At 34.7% G+C, this 18357-nt stretch overlaps 1 pseudogene; it reads right to left on the minus strand.

Moving 5' to 3' along the window:
* Window positions 1–70: 70 nt before the first annotated feature.
* LOC107469504 (arginyl-tRNA--protein transferase 1-like) lies at window positions 71–7959 on the minus strand (annotated as a pseudogene).
* Window positions 7960–18357: the final 10398 nt, after the last annotated feature.

Below are 18357 nucleotides of genomic sequence, written 5' to 3' on the forward strand. Positions count from 1 at the left end.
CTTCGAGGGAGTGAGGGATGAGAAGTGGAGAACTCGAGAAGAAGGAGATGCAGCTTAGGGGAAATTAGGTTTACCGTAAACGAACGAGTCGGAGGGGCAGACGCGCGACAGAGACGGAGGCCGGCGACGAGCACGACGGTAGTGGATTGGAAGAAGCTGCGGCTGAGCAAACAAAGAGCAGACTCAGCGGCGGCAGCGGCGCCGTAAACCAGGGGTGTGTTCTGGGGAATGAGAGACCAAGGAAATGAGGGAGGAATGGGAATGGCTCGAGGGAGAAGAGAACTGGAGAACCTGGCTTTCTCATTTTACCTAAACGCAAAACAACATTTTATGAGAACTGGCCGGATCCTGGTTTGATCCGACCGGTCGGTTCTCGGCCGATTTAACGGTTCTCAAGCGATTTTTAAACTGACGGTTCTGGTATTAAACCGAACCATATTAGCATACGGTTTGCAGTTGGCCGATCCGCTGCGCCGGTCAGATCCAGTTTTTGAACCATAGTTCTACCACCAAAAGAAATAACATTAATCAAAGAGTAATTATCCAAATCAGTTCTCAAGAATTTTAAAAGCGAGTATTTTAGTCTTTAAAAAAAATTCACAGATTAATTCCCCAAAGTTTTATTCTAGCTGATAAATCAGTCTCCAGTTTATTTTTCAGTAGAGTAATTACCCAGATTAGTCTCCAAAGATTTTAAAAGCGGACATTTTAGTCTCCAAAAAAATTAATACACAGATCAATTCACAATATTTTTCTCTGTCAGACATAACAGTCCCCTATCCATTTTATTTTCCCTATATGTGGACCTTTATTATTATTAACTTAGCTTTGTGCATGTGGCAACGACACTAGCATATTAATACACTCTTTTCGTTAGAAACAAGTAAGGTGAATAATGATGTTTTGAAATTCAAATTAAAATATTTTTTAATACAAACATGTTTTTTAAAATATACATCTTTTGATTATATTAAATACAGAAATATCAAATGGTTTCAACTTTGAATTTCTTGTAGAATAATCTCTAATAATTTTATTGAAGAATATTATTATTATTATTATTATTGAGTGACTATGTATGTATATATATACTTTTTATATTATAAATACATACATAAGAATCTAATGAATAAATTATCATTACTTTTGTTCAAAAATATAAAAAAAAGTATGGTTATGTATTATTATGCAATTAATAATAATAATATTTTTTGTTCACAGAGGACTGTTATGTCTGACAGTAAAAAACGTTGGAGATTGATCTGTATATTAATTTTTTTAGGGATTAAAATATCCGTTTATAAAATTCTTAGGAACTGATTTGGGTAATTACTTTGCCAAAAATTGAACTGGAAACTGATTTGTCTGATAGAGTAAAACTTGGGGATTGATTTGTGTATTAATTTTTCTTGGGGACTAAAATGTCCGCTTTTAAAATTCTTAGAGACTGATTTGGGTAATTACTCTTAAACAAATAAGTTTTCAACTAAACAAAAAAATCATAATCATCCTTAAGTATTCGAAAGTCTCCATCATAAACAGATAACCCAAAGCCACCATCTTCAGAAGTACCACCAAAAGAAGCCGTATTTGAGAATTCAATTATAACATCAAGCGTAACTAGGGGTGTACATGGGCTGGGGTAAAATCGGATTCGCCTTGACTTGGACCCGACCTAAATAATGAGCGGGTCTATTTTTGAGATCTTTACCCGACCCTAGATCCGATGAAATCTTACTACTTTTGGGTCACACTAAAATTGGGTTTAAACCGGTAAAGTCCAGGTCTTGATAAATTTTATGTCAAAAAATTATGATGCACTTATTTATAAAGGAAAAAAATACTTTTTATGGAGAAGTTGATATCCATATTTGAACCTCAATTTATCCATAAATTTTAATTTCATACTTCTTTGATCTATTTTCTAATTTAACAAGTGTGATTAAAAACATAATAATAAGCTTATAATGAATAACATAATATTGAAATTAATTTAAAACATATATACATTTTTTAGTCCCCTTAGAGTGCACATAGGTTAGGTGAAGCCAGGTTCGTCTTGACCCGGACCCAACCCTAAATAATGACCGGATCTATTTTTAAGACCCTTACCCAGCCCTACACTTGGTGAAATCATACCAAATTAGCCCCCAAAATGTTCGGGTTCGGGTCGGACCAGACCATGTACACCCCTAGGTATAACCAATACAAAATAAAACCAGAATTCAAATTACATACAGCAAAATAAATTAGAATCCAAAATCCAGAAAAAAAACCTCAGCCATGATAATCAAACAACAATACAAATTACATACAGTCAAATAAAATCTCATCCATCAAAATCCAGAATCCAAAATTAAACTTATCACTATTTTTTACAATTATATTAACCAGAATTTATTCCATTCAGCAACCAAAGACAAAAATCCAAAATAGTAAACTACAACAATTCAAAATCATTATAATTAACAAAATAAAAAATTAAATTGAATTATTAAAGATTGAAGAACTCACGGCGGAAGAGAGACACAGCAAAGAGTCCACGGCAACAAAGGAGGACATTTGCACTTTTGTAGAGAGAGAGAGAGAGAGAGAGAGAGAGAGAGAGACGATGAGGATAGAGACGACGAGTTCAGAACGACCGACAATGATAAAGATATAGGCGAACTTGACGAATAGGACAGAGACGATGATGCCAACAGTAGCTCTGAATTGACCTTCTGGCAACGTGAGGAGAAGAGCAAACATTCGAGTAGCGAGGATAGCAACCGCTAGTTGTCATGCTACCGCCGATAGCAGTGGAGATGACAGTGGGGCGTAGCTTTGCAATTTACTCTTATAGGGTTACACAAATTAGGGGTGGATTTTGGTGAGAGAGAAGGGAGAATGGGGTGTTCTGCTTCTGGCCCCTGTTTGGGTTTTTTTTTAGGGGATCTAAACGACGTTGTTTTGATGGAGAATAGAGGATTGGTATTTCAAAAACCAGGAAAGTCATTCGGTTCATCAGATAACTGTCAGTTCGGCCAGTTTGTTCACTGGTTTTTTGCAGGGCAATTTTAAGCATCAATCAGACCGTCCAAAAGACAGATTCACAGTTAACCCAATGGAACTGGCTGATCTGGTCCGATTTTCAGAATCTTGATATAGACCAAAATCAGCTATTGAAAGTAGCTACTATATTTTTGTATAAATACATGTGTAGTTTATTTCATTTTTAATGGTATATTTTATATTTCAATATGTATTATATATTAGTGGCTAAGTTTATTGTATACCTAGCATAGTTGTATATATATTTAGTTGATAAAAAAATTTAATTTAAGAGGTTGCAGAAGTAAGGACAGATTAGAATACAAAATTTTACTATTACAAATAATAGTATGGCGAACTTTGTATAAAATATAATACGACAGAACAAGGTTGGAGGCAGGATATTGTAAAAATTTGTCTCTATCCATCCCGTTATCATCCCTACTTTCATTCTCATAATCATAACTTTTACTTTTACAAATTTATTATGTCACTAATATTCATCACCACAACTATCTTTTTTATTGCAACATCATTATCTCATTTTCTCCATTCTTTTTTAAGTGTTTTTTCTTCTTCTTTTACACCCTCCAAAAAGAAAGTGTCATCATTCCCTTTACTTAATTTATACTATTTCTTCTTTTTTCGAAAAATTTTTGCACTGCACTTATTTCTCCTTTTTGGGGTATTATTTATGGAAAATGGTCCCTTTTTTATCAAACCGCTACCAATAAAGAATTTTTTTTCAAAAATAAACTGAATAATAGTTGGTAAGGTTTAAAACTCCACATATTACAAATAAAATTGCCATTAAATTAAATTTTGTTAGCATTTGACAAATTTTTTAACAAATAATCGCATTGTCTCAAAATAATAAGGTCACGACGTGTTTTTTTTTTTTTTGTTAATAGTCATGTTGTCCTTTATTTGAATAGATAAATGACCGATTAAGTATTTACTCTATAGTTTAAGAAAAAGTAAATTATTATAGTAAATGACCAGAATAATCTCTCAAATTTTATCCAATAATTAAATTAGTCTTTCAAAAGTTCACTTAATTATGTTAAGCCCAAGCTTTTTATGTAATTAATTTCATCCTTGTATATTTTTTCATTAATACAGTTTCACTACCAAGTCAAATAACATTAATTTTCTCTTTAACCTTAATTTTCTCTTTCCAATCATTTCATCCTTTCTTCTTTTTCTTTTATTGTGTAGACAGTATCATCCATCGTCATCATCTTTTGAATCCTTCCTTTTTTATTTGTTTTAATGATTCAGTGACTAAGAAATGTCATTTTAGTGATTTGTGTTATTTTTAAAATAGAGATGAAGTATCCTATGATATTTGTTTCACATCACACTGAGTGATTTTTTACTTGATGGCGATGGAAGAAGAGCTAATTATAACCAAAACAACGCATACATGTGTATTAAGTGATGTCAAAGAAGATACATGGGAGATTTGGTGGGACAAGCATTTCTGTAAAGAGTTTAGTTATGATAATATTGAGAAATGTTAATGGTTAAAATCTGGATAGAACTTAACTAATGATTAAAGGGAGATGGAGGTTGACTATGACTTTCTAGTCATTGTCAAGCACTGTTGTGATAATCACAATATCATCCATATTTTTTAGCATGTTGTGACTCATCTTAAGATGTTGGATGACATGGCATTTGAAAAGGCAACTGGTTCGAATATGGTCAAAGTGGTTGCTATGAGTGGAGATGATGCAAATGACCAGGAGAATAAGTATTATACTACCAGTCTTTCGTTACTAGCCCCTTACTAATAATATTGAATGTAGAACAACACCAGCACAAATCCACCACGCAACAACTAGCTCCTCGAAAGGCATGATCGATGTTGAAGAATATGATTGCTAATCCATCAATGTTAGTGGCATGAAAGATGGTCCAATGAATCTTGATACAATAAAAGCAAGTCATACTGTAACATCCCAACCTCTGGCAGGTTCGAACAACTGCCAGTTATTAGGTGCTACTATTTTAGTCAACCTATAGAACTCTAGATTCTGTATTTAGGTACATAATATTGATCCTATAGCATTAGTTGTAATCAAATTTTACGCATCGTTTTACGATAGTGTGAGTTGTTAAAACAAAAAAAGATCAAGTGATCATAAGTATTCGACAGAAACATAACACAACATATAATATCTATAAATTTTCATATAAGCAGTTAGAGGGAAACTACAGTCATACAACCCTTATAGTACTTGAACATAAACGTAGACTCTAATAATAAATTGTGTATATTATACATACACTTATGTAATAGATCCAATCCAAGTTCGGAGTCATTTAAGAATCTTCGGTAGCTTGAGGGAGGAAAGAATTACCATTTTTTAAAACGGAGGAATCCGATAAGACAACATAAAGCCTTTTGTCAAGCAAGGGCCTTGTAATGTCAAATGGGACCCACCTGGAGATTATGCATGCTATCAGTCATGATAAATAAAACTAATACACAATAAGATTAAAGTAAACAATAAGTAAACCAGATAACACTCATATTTATACAAGGCAGGACTACACTAGTGCAACTTGGTCCTTTCACATCATCAAGCCAAAAGAAATAGACATTGGCAGATTGCACCAAATTGGTAATCAGAGTGAAAAAATAAAAAAAGACTAGAAAGAAAGTCAAAGAGATTGAGAAAAAATAAAAGCTGAAAAAATTAATTTTTAAACAACAGCATAACAAAGTTGCTTCATTTACATGCCAAAATGAATTAACTTACTAATAATGAAGTGGACATAAAAGCTCCTATGGACGATAGGAAGCTTTATATCTCATCTTGTTGCAAGATAATAGTACAGAAGACTAGGGCAATGAACCTGGTTTTCTTTCACCCAACCTATTTCTTGAAGTGTTTAGTACTTGCCGAGTGATAGGAAGGAAAAGTCTGGATCACAGAATAAATATTTGTTTGACAAACATTTGGGAAGGACATCTATAACACTAACTGCCACTAATTTGCCATCTATTAAATATTGCTGATGGAAAGAGCCAAAGCAACAAGGTGGAACAGTGCTATCACCGGTAGGAGAAACAAATAATAATGGAGTATCAACCAGAAACCTGCGATATGAGGTCTGTGACATTGTCTGGTTTATCACTATGTACTTTGAGTTGATATCGCCTATACAGAGCAAATTCTTCTAGATTAAAACTGGATCTATTCATTCTAATATCAAACTTTTGCTTTTCACTTGACAATGTTGAGGACTAGTCAGATAATTTCCACTAATATCACACTTCATTCCAGATTTTTTAGAAGTTTCAGCACTTTGAACACTCTCACTCTGGCAAACTCGCTCAGTAGGAGCAGAGAAATTGATATGCCCATTGCAAGCCCTGAAAGACAACCCAGAACTTTTTACCATCGGATCTAAAGGCACTACTAACTTTTCTACAATAATTTTGGGAGATGATGCATTTTTCTTTTCACCATTTTGTGATGGTTGGGAATTATTCCGATTCTTGTCACCTGAATGACTTCTTTTTCTAGAGGCTGCAATGTGAAATGCTATATTGCTGCTATATAACATATCTTCTGAACCACTAGCTAGTAATTTTTTCTTCCCTTGTGAAACCTTTCTGACTAAAGGTTTTGGTAACACAATATGAGAAGGAAATTCCCCCTTCTCAATCAACATCTATACTATTTTATTAATTTGATCTGATAAATGGTGCAAAATAATGTTTTCAACCTCATTCTGCTTTTTCTTGCTGGCAGATAGAGATTCTTCTTACTTGGGAGTTGAGACCTTATGATGGACACAACTTTCTGTTTTCTTTGAAGTAGTTGCGTTCTCAAATGTATTAGCTCTTTTGCCATCAAAGGATCCATCTAAATACCTATACAGATCAAATTTTTTTAGGAGAAAAAAATACCATAGCGTGAAGGCACAAAACACCACTGCTAAAAGTAAGTGGCCTGCTTTGCAACGATCTGAAAAGGAGCCCAAAGATGTTGACCTCCATGATAACATCGAAAAGCACAATCCTCTAATCGATCTGACTAGATTTTCCAACCGCTACTGCAAGTTAAACAAGCTGCAGAGAGAGGAATCCCCTGTGAGAGGCAATTGATGATTTCAAGATGCCTAACCCAGTTCACCAAGGACCGAATAGAGCAGCGTGGTCGGATATTATTGGATAGGGATCTGGGGCCTATGAACTTGACATGGGTGCTGAAATTTTAAGCTAATTACCATTCTGTAGCCTTGCACTCAGTATTTCTAAGAGAAAAGCAAGTGCCAGTGACTGAGGCGAAAATCCAAGAGACACTCAGTCTTCTGCCATGGCTAAAGGGGAAGGATGCCTATGAGAAGGCAGAAGACGGGCAGAAAATGTTGACCTTTAACTGGGATAAAGTGCTGTAAGTAATTGCCAAACCTGGGAGTTGTTGGGTTTATAGGGCCGACAAGACAAAGCCAAGGGGTTAGTCAAGGCATTGACCGTAGAAGCTTGGTTATGGCAATAAATTATGTCCAACTATGTAATGCCAAGCACACACAAGACCACTGTCACAGCAGTCATGACTATTCTATTTTGGTGTATATTGGAAAGAAAACCTTTGAACTTTCCAAGACTCATCAGAGAGGCCATGGGAAGAGCACCAACCATCGGCAACCTACCATTTCCCGCTTTGGTTACCCGCTTAGCCTTTTACGTTGGCGTCCAATGGGAGGATAGTGATAAGGAGCTAGTCCTTCTGAAGAATAAGATATATATCCCTCATGGACGTTGGTACAAACTTTCGGGCATTACCAAAAGAGGCAGAAAGACCCGGCCATCAAATGTAGCATGCCCGTCAGAGCCATCAGCTTCTGCACCACCTTCATTAGCAGCCACATCACAAGAATCTCAGCCCATCTACTAGCTCGTGCAACCATAGTTGTAAGAACCAAATCGGTGATCAAACCAGTCAAACTACTGGTTCACTGATTTATTAATTCAACCCATAAATTATTGGTCGAACCAGTAAAATCTGTCATATGTAAATAAAAAATATAAAATAGTAAAAAACCTTAAAAATTTTAAAATACACATCTTCACCAATATTTCAAGAATAACTAAGTCTCAATTTTTAAAGACAACTAATACAAATATAGACATAAAACTAGTTAGTTCCATTACAATAGTATTTTAATTTGACACAATAAGAATACAAATCCATAATATCAGTAAATTTCAATACTAGTATTAAAACAGATAACTTTAATCACAATACTAACATTAAAATAGATAAAGATTAATAAATTTTTAGTAAAGTTTATATTTATATTAATGATGGTACATAATTAAAAATATCATTAATTCAAAAAATAGAGAATACAAAATTAAAATTAAATTAGATATTTATATAATTATTTAATTCAAAGATATACTATATAATTAATGTTTGTCACATATACCAATGAGAAAGATGTTGGTAGAGTGGCATTGAAGGTGGATCGCACTCAATACGTTCCTTGTTCAAACCTTGGAGGTGGAGTGCAAACTTTAAAGTGTGGGGAGGTCAGTGACCCAGACACTTGCACTTTTATTTTGATTAATATGATACTTTCTGGCTTACTCTTTAGTATTTTGATACTTTAAATCTCTTTTGAGTTTATTTGTATTCTAATTGGTCTGTATATAACTAAGTTTTTATTTTAGTTCTAGTGCGTTTTATTCAATTTGGTTTGTATATATTTTTATTTTGGTATTTTGTTTTTATCTTTTGATATGATTGTATGAATGCGGATGACGAGAACTAGGTTTTATTCCCTTGATGCGTGTATAAAATTTAGAACATTTAAAAAATAAGAGAAAGAAATCTAGATTTTTCTTTTTCATCCAGTTAGAACTTTTTACTGAATTTGCTTGAAGAAAAATAATTTTATAATATAGTTTAGAACTAGAACACACAAACTAAATAAGATTTGAGCTTAAATATTTGGTTATATCTTTTTAACCAATATTTTATTCTTCTGTGTTATTCTCTTTCTATAACTGTAATCTTTGACTTGTATGATTTTATATGTCTAATAATTTTTTGTATGTAAGCATTTATATGATTGAGGCCATCAATTCTTATAAACTCACTTGTCCAAATAGCCTACCTTTTTATCTACCATTGTTAGCAATTTTGAGTCTATTTAATACTTTTTGTTCTTAATTTTTAACCCATCACTAATCCTAAGTGAAAACAATAAATGTCTTTATTCAGATCTTTGATTTACTTAGATTAGTGTGTGAGTGCATTATGTGAGCTTAGTAAAAGAAATTTGAGAACTTGGTAGAAGAGAAAGATATACTTAGTGTTAAATTCACATTTTTGGGAAGTAAGTTCATTTTCATGCAATAAATATTTAAACCATGTGCATTTATCCCTTTTATATCTTACGTCCATTCTAAAAAAAGTTAAATAATAAGTGTATATATTTGTATATAAGAAAACAAAAGGAAAATAAAGAGGGGATAAATTATACCCCAATGAAATTTCGAAAAGTAAATGCAAATGTGATGAATCTTGAAAAATACATGAGTGAACCATGGGTGATTGGGACTTCACATTAGGACTAAGTAGGGAGTCTTAGATTAGGTGGTAGTCTAAGCTAATCAAAGGTTTGAATTTTGTGTCCATCGGCCAAATACATTTCCACCTTGACCCTAACCCGTTACAACCTCTTATAAGTCCTCCTAATACTTGTATGTATGCATTAAATAATTGTCGATTGTTAGAAGAAAAACAAGTTTTGGAAAGCAAGATTAGAAGAGAATTGAGAGAATCAACCATAAACACTAGAGAGACTAAAGTGTAAAAACATCTAGTGAGGGTTCGATTGCTCAACTCTATGTTTTTAGCTTTCATGAACTATCATCTTACAAGTTTGTTTACATTTTTTTTGGAACTCAAATAAGTGGGATTGTATTTATTACTGCGTTGCTTTTGGCCTTATGTGCTAATATATGTTCTTGAAAATTGATTTATTTATAACTAAGTGGATAAAAGCATATTAACATTAGTTGGTTTGCATAAGTGTCTCCCTATTCATGTAGATGGTTTGCATTCCATAAGTGTTACTATTCCCTCAATTCCTTTTGTCTTTTGATACTTAGCATGAGGACATGCTAGTGTCTAAATATGGGAAGATTGATAAACCTTATTTCATGATAATTTTTTGATAGAAAATATGGAGTTTATCAACTTATCTTGCATTTATTCACTAAAAATGTATGCTATTATTATTTCTTCTTAAATTGTGGTTAAGAGTTAACAGCATGCTATTTAGGCCTTTAAAATTGTCAATTTTAATTCAATCTTATTCCATTCGATGCTGTGACATATTTGTTGAGTGATCTCAGGTTAATAGAGCAAGAATGGCTTAGAAGATGGAGCAAAAGCATGCAAAAGTGAAGAAATCATGAAGAATTAAAGATTTGAAATTTTGACTATCAAGTGTATGCATGGGTCATGCGTATGTATTCTCCTCAATTCGTGTGTACGCATAGTGCATGCGTACACACGACAAACAGTGCGTGCCTCACTTAAACAGGCATGTGATAGCAATTTTGGAGTTAATTCTAGGCCAACTTCAGCCCCATTTTAAAGTATTAGAGGCTTAGATCCAAGGGGGATGAACACACACTCAAGGGGGGCATCCTTCTACATGGTTTTTGGATAGTTGGTTCATGGTTCTCTCTAGATTTTTTCTGGGGTTCTTGTCAATTTATCATTCAATTCTGAATTTCAACCTTATTTAGTTATAGTTTGCTTTAATTTTCTTGTTCTCTCACTTTAATTTTTTTTAGAATTACTTGAGTTACTTTGTTATTTTCTTAGTTCATGAATATTGTTAATTTTAAATTTCTATTAATACATTGATATTTTTATGATTTACATGTATTAATTGAGTTGCTCTTGTTGATATTTGGTAGTAATTGGATTTAATTTTGATTAATTTTCACAATTTTATGATGTTTTCTCTCATTGCTCACCAAGTATTCGATAAAATACTTACCTTAGATATGGAGTAGATTTTTGAACTCTTGATTTGGGGTTGAGTGATTAGGATCTTTGAGTTATCAACGTCCAATATTTAGTGGTAATTAAGGGTTGTTAGTTGATTTGGTTTTCACTAACATTAATCTTTTACCAAATTTGATTGGTAAGTTGATTAGGATTTGTGGATTGAGATTAATTATGCCTACTTGACTTTTCTTCGATGTTAGGGTGTAATGACACAATTTTCAGTATGTCATGATCATACTGAAAATCAAGCGTCACTAACTTGCTTACCTAAAAGTTAACTAAGTATTTAATATTAAGCCTATAATCGTATTAGCGCGTGACCGAATTTTCAGAAAAACTGAAATAATTTAATTAGTATAATAAAATAACATAACTATATATATATATATATAGACACACACACATATATTAATAATTTTACAAGCATTAATTAATATAATTCATATTCCTCTTACAGAATGTATAAAGATGAAGGCGAGAAAACAATAAATAATAACTAAAGTAATACAAAACATCACTACAACAACAACTAGTTAAACTCTTTGTGACTTCTACGTCCATATCCTGAAAAGGGAAATTTGTAGGGGGTTGAGAACATCATCCTCAAAAGGGTTCTCAGTAGAGAATTTTTAGAATTACTATAATAGGATACGTGAAGGTAAAGTCGTTACAGTGAGAATATATATAAATTTGGTATTTACTTATTTATCAGAAGGACCTTTTGTATCATTTAGAATATATATAAATTAATTTTATTTGTCTTTATTTTAAAATACAATGAGAACAGACAGATGAACGGATATTTTATACACTTTTGACATCATTTTCATATAGTTTTTATTTAGTTTTTATTTAGTTTTTATTAAGTTTTAATAGGTTTAGTGTTAAATTCACATTTTTGGATTCTACTATGAGTTTTTGTGTTTTTGTACAATTTCAGGTAATTCCTGGCTGAAATTGAGGAGATGGAGCAGAAGTCTGATTCAGAGACAGAGAAAGCACTACTGATGTTGTCCAAATCTGACCTGCCTACACTCAGAAGAGTTTTTTTGGAGCTACATAAGTCCAAATGGAGTGCTCTTAATGGCTATGGAAAGATGACTTCTAGAGCTTTCCAGCAATATATAATAGTCTATATTTTTCTTCGGATTAGAAGGCCTAAAACTGACGTCCAACGGTAGCTTCTGCCCCCTTCCAGGCGTCCAAAGGCCCAAAGTGGACTCCCTAGCTAGCGTTCCATGCCCAAGGAGCCTCATAGCACGTGGATCTCATCAAAGCTCAGCCCAAACACTCACCAAGTGGGCCCTAGAAGTGGATTTTAGCACTAAATAGACTGTTTTACCCTTTCTGTGTAATCCTTAGTCATTAACCTAGTATTTAAAGAACTTTTAGGCTATGTTTGGTTGGAAGGAAAGAAATAGAAAGGAAAGAAATAGAAATAAAAAAAAAGAAAGAAAAGAAATTGAGTGGATTTTTATTTTCCTTAGATGTGTCTGGATGAAAGGAAAATAAGAAGGAAAGAAATGTTATAAAAAGACAATTTTATCCTTGTATTATAAAATATATTGAAAAAAGTGAACGGTTAATATTGGAAGTGGTGAGAGTAAATAAGTTTTTCCTCCCTTTTCTTTCCTCTCCAATTTCTCCTCACAACCAAACAATGAAAAATAATCATTTTTCTTCCTCTTTTCTTTCCTTCCATTTTCTCTTCAAACAAACATAGCCTTACACCTCTCACTGAAGGAGGTCTGCCATATTTTCATTTTTCACTTTGTTTTTACTTCAGTATGAGTTTCTAAACCTCCTAGGTTGAAGGGAGGACACTGCTGAGTCCTATGAATTAATAAAGGTCCTACTGTTTCTCTTCGATTCATGTTTGATTAATTCTAAGATGTATATTCGTACTTCATCATGGCAAATAGGATGATCTAACCAATTAGCTCTGTTCATCACATTAAGACGAATGTGCCTTACAAACACCCACATCTACTTGGGTCAGAATGCGTCTTTCACCGGACAAGGACGACCACTAGCTTGAATATACATCTCTCAGACGGCTAATCCACAACTTTGTTGGGGACTCTCGCGACATCTGTTCAGCCAATTTCCGGGGAGATTAGGATCTCTGTGGTAGAGGCTAGAACCCAAAGATGCAGCATTCTCTTATTCGGAAGATCTGACCTTGTCTGTAGCGTTTGAGTAGGATCATTAAGGAGAATAGCATGCAGGAATTTCACCCTCAAATAGAGATGGATCCACACAAACCCTGGGGTTCAGATACGGAGGAGTATTGGCAACTGCTCAAACTAGTGTCAATCACATACAGCTTGCCATTGAAGAAATCACTCATAAGTAAAGAAGACAGTAGTACCAGAGTTAATTCAAAAATACAAAGCAACTCTGACTCTCAACTCTATTCCCATCATATAATTCTATTATTTTATCCAAGCATTTATGACATATAATTATTCAAGGTTTACATAATATTCTAACTTTTTCTGATTCTGCCTGACTAAAACCTACAAGACAACCATAGCTTGCTTCAAGTCACAATCCTCGTGGGATCGACCCTGACTCGCTTAGGTATTACTTGGACGACCTAGTGCGCTTGCTGGTACTGCCGGTACGGAAGTGTGGGGTTTGCGTACGCACACTAAGTTTTTGGCGCCGTTGCCGGGGATTGTTGAACGCCAGCCAGGGTATCCCTACTGGGCGTTCAACGCCCCAAGAGGGGAGCATTGCTGGCGTTGAACGCCAGCCAGGGAGCATCCCCTGGGCGTTCAAACACCAGTGCAGAAAAGCAGGAAATCTGGAATTTCCTAGCCTCTCAAGACCAAGAGATCCCACAGAAACTCCATCTACCCCACCTTCTTCTTTCCCATTGGTCATATTTGCTCAAAGACAAGCAAAACTCTTATGTTTGGTGTTGTAAAAGCTTTGCTTTATGACTTCTACCACTCTTAAGTATAGAAGAAGAGGATGGAGCAAACTAGAGAGCATGCACATGAACTTATGCAGCCGCCTCAACAAAGACAAAGGAGGGACATAGAAGAGATCAAGCACTACATGGGATCCTGAAGGAGGAGCACTGGCCACCATCATTCAGGTGGATTCGTCCTTTTTACTCCTTTCCTGTTATTTTTCTATTTTCTGTCTGTTTATTTATCTGTTCTCTTGTTCTAGTTGCATGATCATTTGCATTGATGTCTTTAAGTTATAAAATATTCCATATATCTCTCACCTTGCTTAAATGAAAATTTTTATTGAAAAGAATTGAGAGATGTATGAATTTCAAGTTTAAAATAAGATTAGTTTAATTAGTTTGACATGGTGTCATTTACTTTTGTTTTCTGAATGTATGAAATGAACAGTGCATATTTGAAGTTGAAATTTATGAATGTTGGCTTTTGAAAGAATAAGAAAAAAGGAAAAATATTATTGATAATATGAAAAATCTAAAAATTGATTTTTGAATCAAGAAAAAGCAACAAAAGAAAAAGAAAAAGCTTGCATGCGAAAAAAAGTGGCAAAAAAAAAAGAAAAAAAAGCAAGCAGCAAAAGCCAATAACCCTTTAAACCAAAAGGCAAGGGTAAAAGGGCACAAGGCTTTGAGCATCAGTGCTTAGGAGGGCCCAAAGGAATAAGATCCTGGTCTAAGCGGCTAAACCAAGTTGTCCCTAACCATGTGCTTGTGGTGTGAAGGTATTAAGTGAAGAGCTTGAGATTGAGTGGTTAAACTCGTGGTCCAAAGCAAAAAGAGTGTGCTTAAGAATTCTGAACATCTTTATTTGGGGACTCTAGCAAAGCTGAGTCACAATTTGAAAAGGTTTATCCAGTTAAAGTGTCTGTGGCATGAATGTATCCGGTGGTAATACTGAAAAATAGGGTGCTTAGGGTCACGGCCAAGACTCAAAAAGTTGTGTTCAAGAATCAAGATAAGCTTAACTAGGATAGTCAATAATATCATCTGGATTCTAAGTTCCTAAAGATGCCAACATCTCTGAGTTTCAATGGATAGTAAAATGCCAAAACTATTGAGGAGAGGATCCCTGCTGAGTCTTATGAATTAATAAAAGTACTACTGTTTCTATTCAATCTGTGTTTGATTAATTCTAAGATGTATATTCGTACTTTATCATGGTGAATAGGATGATCTAACCAGTTAGATCTGTTCATCAAATTAAGATGAACGTGCCTGACAAACACCCACGTCTACTTGGGTCAGAATGCGTCTTTCACCGGACAATGACGACCAACAGCTTGAATATACATCTCTCAGACGGCTAATCTACGACTTCGTTGGGGACTTCTCGCGACATCTGTTCAGCTGATTTCCGAGGAGATTAGGGTCTCTGTGGTAGAGGCTAGAATTCAAAGATGCAGCATTCTCTAATCCGAAAGATCCGACCTTGTCTGTGACGTTTTGAGTAGGATCATTAAGGAGAATAGCCTGTAGGAACTTCACCCTCAAGTAGAGATGGATCCACACTAACCCTGGGGTTCAGATCCGGAGGAGTATTGGCAGCTGCTCAAACCAGTGTCAATCACATACAGCCTGCTATTAAAGAAATTACTCACAAGCAAAGAAGACAGTAGTACCAGAGTTAATTCAGAAAGACAAAGCAACTCTGACTTTCAACTCTATTCCCATCATATAATTCCTATTATTTTATCCAAGCATTTATGACATAAAATCATTCAAGGTTTACATAATATTCCAACTCCTTTTGATTCTACTTGACTAAGACCTGCAAAACAACCATAGCTTGCTTCAAGCCAGAATCCTCGTGGGATCGACCCTGACTCGCTCAGGTATTACTTTGACGACCCAGTGCACTTGCTGGCACTGCCCGTATGGAAGTGTGGGGGGTTTACGTATGCGCACCAGTCATGCATCCCCAACTCGAGTTATTCACAATCATAATCATATTCACACAACACCCACACTTGTGTCTATCCACGGGGTAAGCTCATCCGGAAGTTTCACAGTGTCTGGCCACACTTACGACATAGGGTCAGCAGATTATCGAGTCTCAACCTGGAGCATGTGGTGGCTAGCCACTGCTTCTACCCTGGGAAACTCGTATCTCAGATAATAGGAAGTGCAACAATCACTTTATCAACTCAATAATCATCCATATTCATACTCAGCCATCCGACTCATAACATATTCCACAATCAGCCATAATTCATTATCATATACAGCAATTCTGGCTCATAACATATTCCACAATCAGCCATAATTCATTATCATATACAACCTTTCCGGCTCAAAACATAATAGCACTTCTACCATCCAACATCATCAAACTCATAAAATCATCATTCAAGACATAAAATCACTTTTTCTCAATTCACTTTACTTCAAAATCAAAAATCAATTCTTTCCAGCCTTGGCTTTAAAATCCCCATTCCTCAAATCATTTCATGCTCATAAGCCACTTTTACTCAAAGTAGGTTCCCTTTTCAAAACAAAGCCACCCTTGGCATCCTCTTTCTAAAACTTCCAAAACCATGGAAAATTAAAGATCTCTTCTGAAATATTCAAAATCATCCATCCAAAAATAGGATTTTGCAACAAAAGTTCCTCGGCAGAGTCTCAAGTCTTTAGGGGAGAATAACATAATTCATTTCCTCAAATTCGTTTAAAATCTGTAAAACCTTAATTTTCTTTATTTGAATAAATAAAAATAGGAATACAATTTAAGCCAAACCAAATCATGTAATCAGTTACTCCAACCACATTTTCAAAATCCTTTCTTTTACTTAAACTAAAACTAATTTCAATCCCATGCTAAAAATCTGACATGTCTCCAACGGCTTGGAAATCACTTTAGTTTTTCTAAACCAGAACTTTAAAGGATACCTTAAACTTTTCCCAAAACATCGTAAAAATAAGGTTTATCAATCAAGATTCAAGTTCTTTCAAAACCACTGAAATTCCCCCAATTGAACTTCTCAAGTTAATTTCAAAGACATAAACCTTTTCACCTTTAAAACAGCTTAAGACACAAGATCCTTCTAAATGTCTTGCACCCAAAAGTAAAATACTTTTATTGAGAAACAAAGTTGAATCATAGTTCTCTATTCAATAATTCATTTCAAAACACAATTCTTCACTTTTGTAAATAATTCAAGTAAAATAGTACAAGTCTTAGACTCATAACTCTCCAAATAACATTTCAAATGGAATCTTGGATTTTTGCAGAAATTTCAGCAGCACCTCCCCTAAAACATGGACTCTGCCACCCTTTCCGGGTCCCAACCAAATCATTCCGCAACCATCTTTATCGGTTCCAAAATCAAATGAGTTCAAAATCAAGTTGTTTCCAAGAATGCATCATTATCAGGTTTCAAGAACACCAATTCAAACTCAATCAATTTTCAACAGGATAAACTCGATTTTAAAGCTTTTACAAATTAACTTTAAAGCAGCATTTCAAGAACTGTCCATTTTACAAAACTGAACAGTAACCCAGCCAAACAAGCACTTATATTCATCCAAGACAACCAACAATTACGTAAGAATTATACAATCACTTAAAGGTACATTTTCTCACGTCAATATCCATATATAATAATTCCAATTCATAAACTGTGGTTTTCTGAAAAGACCTACCTCAATGTCACAACTAAAAGAAACTAGAGGCGAAATTATGGCGAGACAACTGGCTAGACCACTACTAACCACTCAGAAGTTCAACCGATATAGTAGTAGCCTTGCATTCTAACACAGGACAGCAATTGCGTTAACTCTCACAGTAGTAATCATAGTTGCAGCAAAACAGAGGATCCAAATTGGATAGGAATTAAAAGCAATTACTGCCCTGAGAATTTCAAAACAAGGTATATGCCATAATTGACTCAGAACAAGCATAACAGTGACAATAAAATGTGTAAATAGCAGATCCATAATAGCACCAACGCCAGTATTCCAGATGATTGCAGTACACAAACAGGTGAAGCAAAGGGGCTGAATTAAATTAGAGATACATGCTACCATGAGTGAAACAGGAACATAGCAGAGAATAAAATTTAGAACAAAACAAAGGTAAAAGGGGTTACAGCTTCAAAATTGGGGAAATTGAAATCAGGATAAGGAGGATGCTGCTGGCTAAGTTGAAATATGGTGGCGGCAGTTTGCTCTCTCTGATGACAAACAAGAATGACGGCGGCGCCCAAGAATTCTGGCGGCGATGACAACCCCCTTCCTCTCCATCAGTCGTGTTCTGTCTCATTGCTCCTCTTCCTCTCGCGCGCAGTAGCAGTATCA

This window comes from Arachis duranensis, chromosome 10 (genome assembly GCF_000817695.3).
Source record: "Arachis duranensis cultivar V14167 chromosome 10, aradu.V14167.gnm2.J7QH, whole genome shotgun sequence".
In the NCBI taxonomy this organism is placed as follows: domain Eukaryota; kingdom Viridiplantae; phylum Streptophyta; class Magnoliopsida; order Fabales; family Fabaceae; genus Arachis; species Arachis duranensis.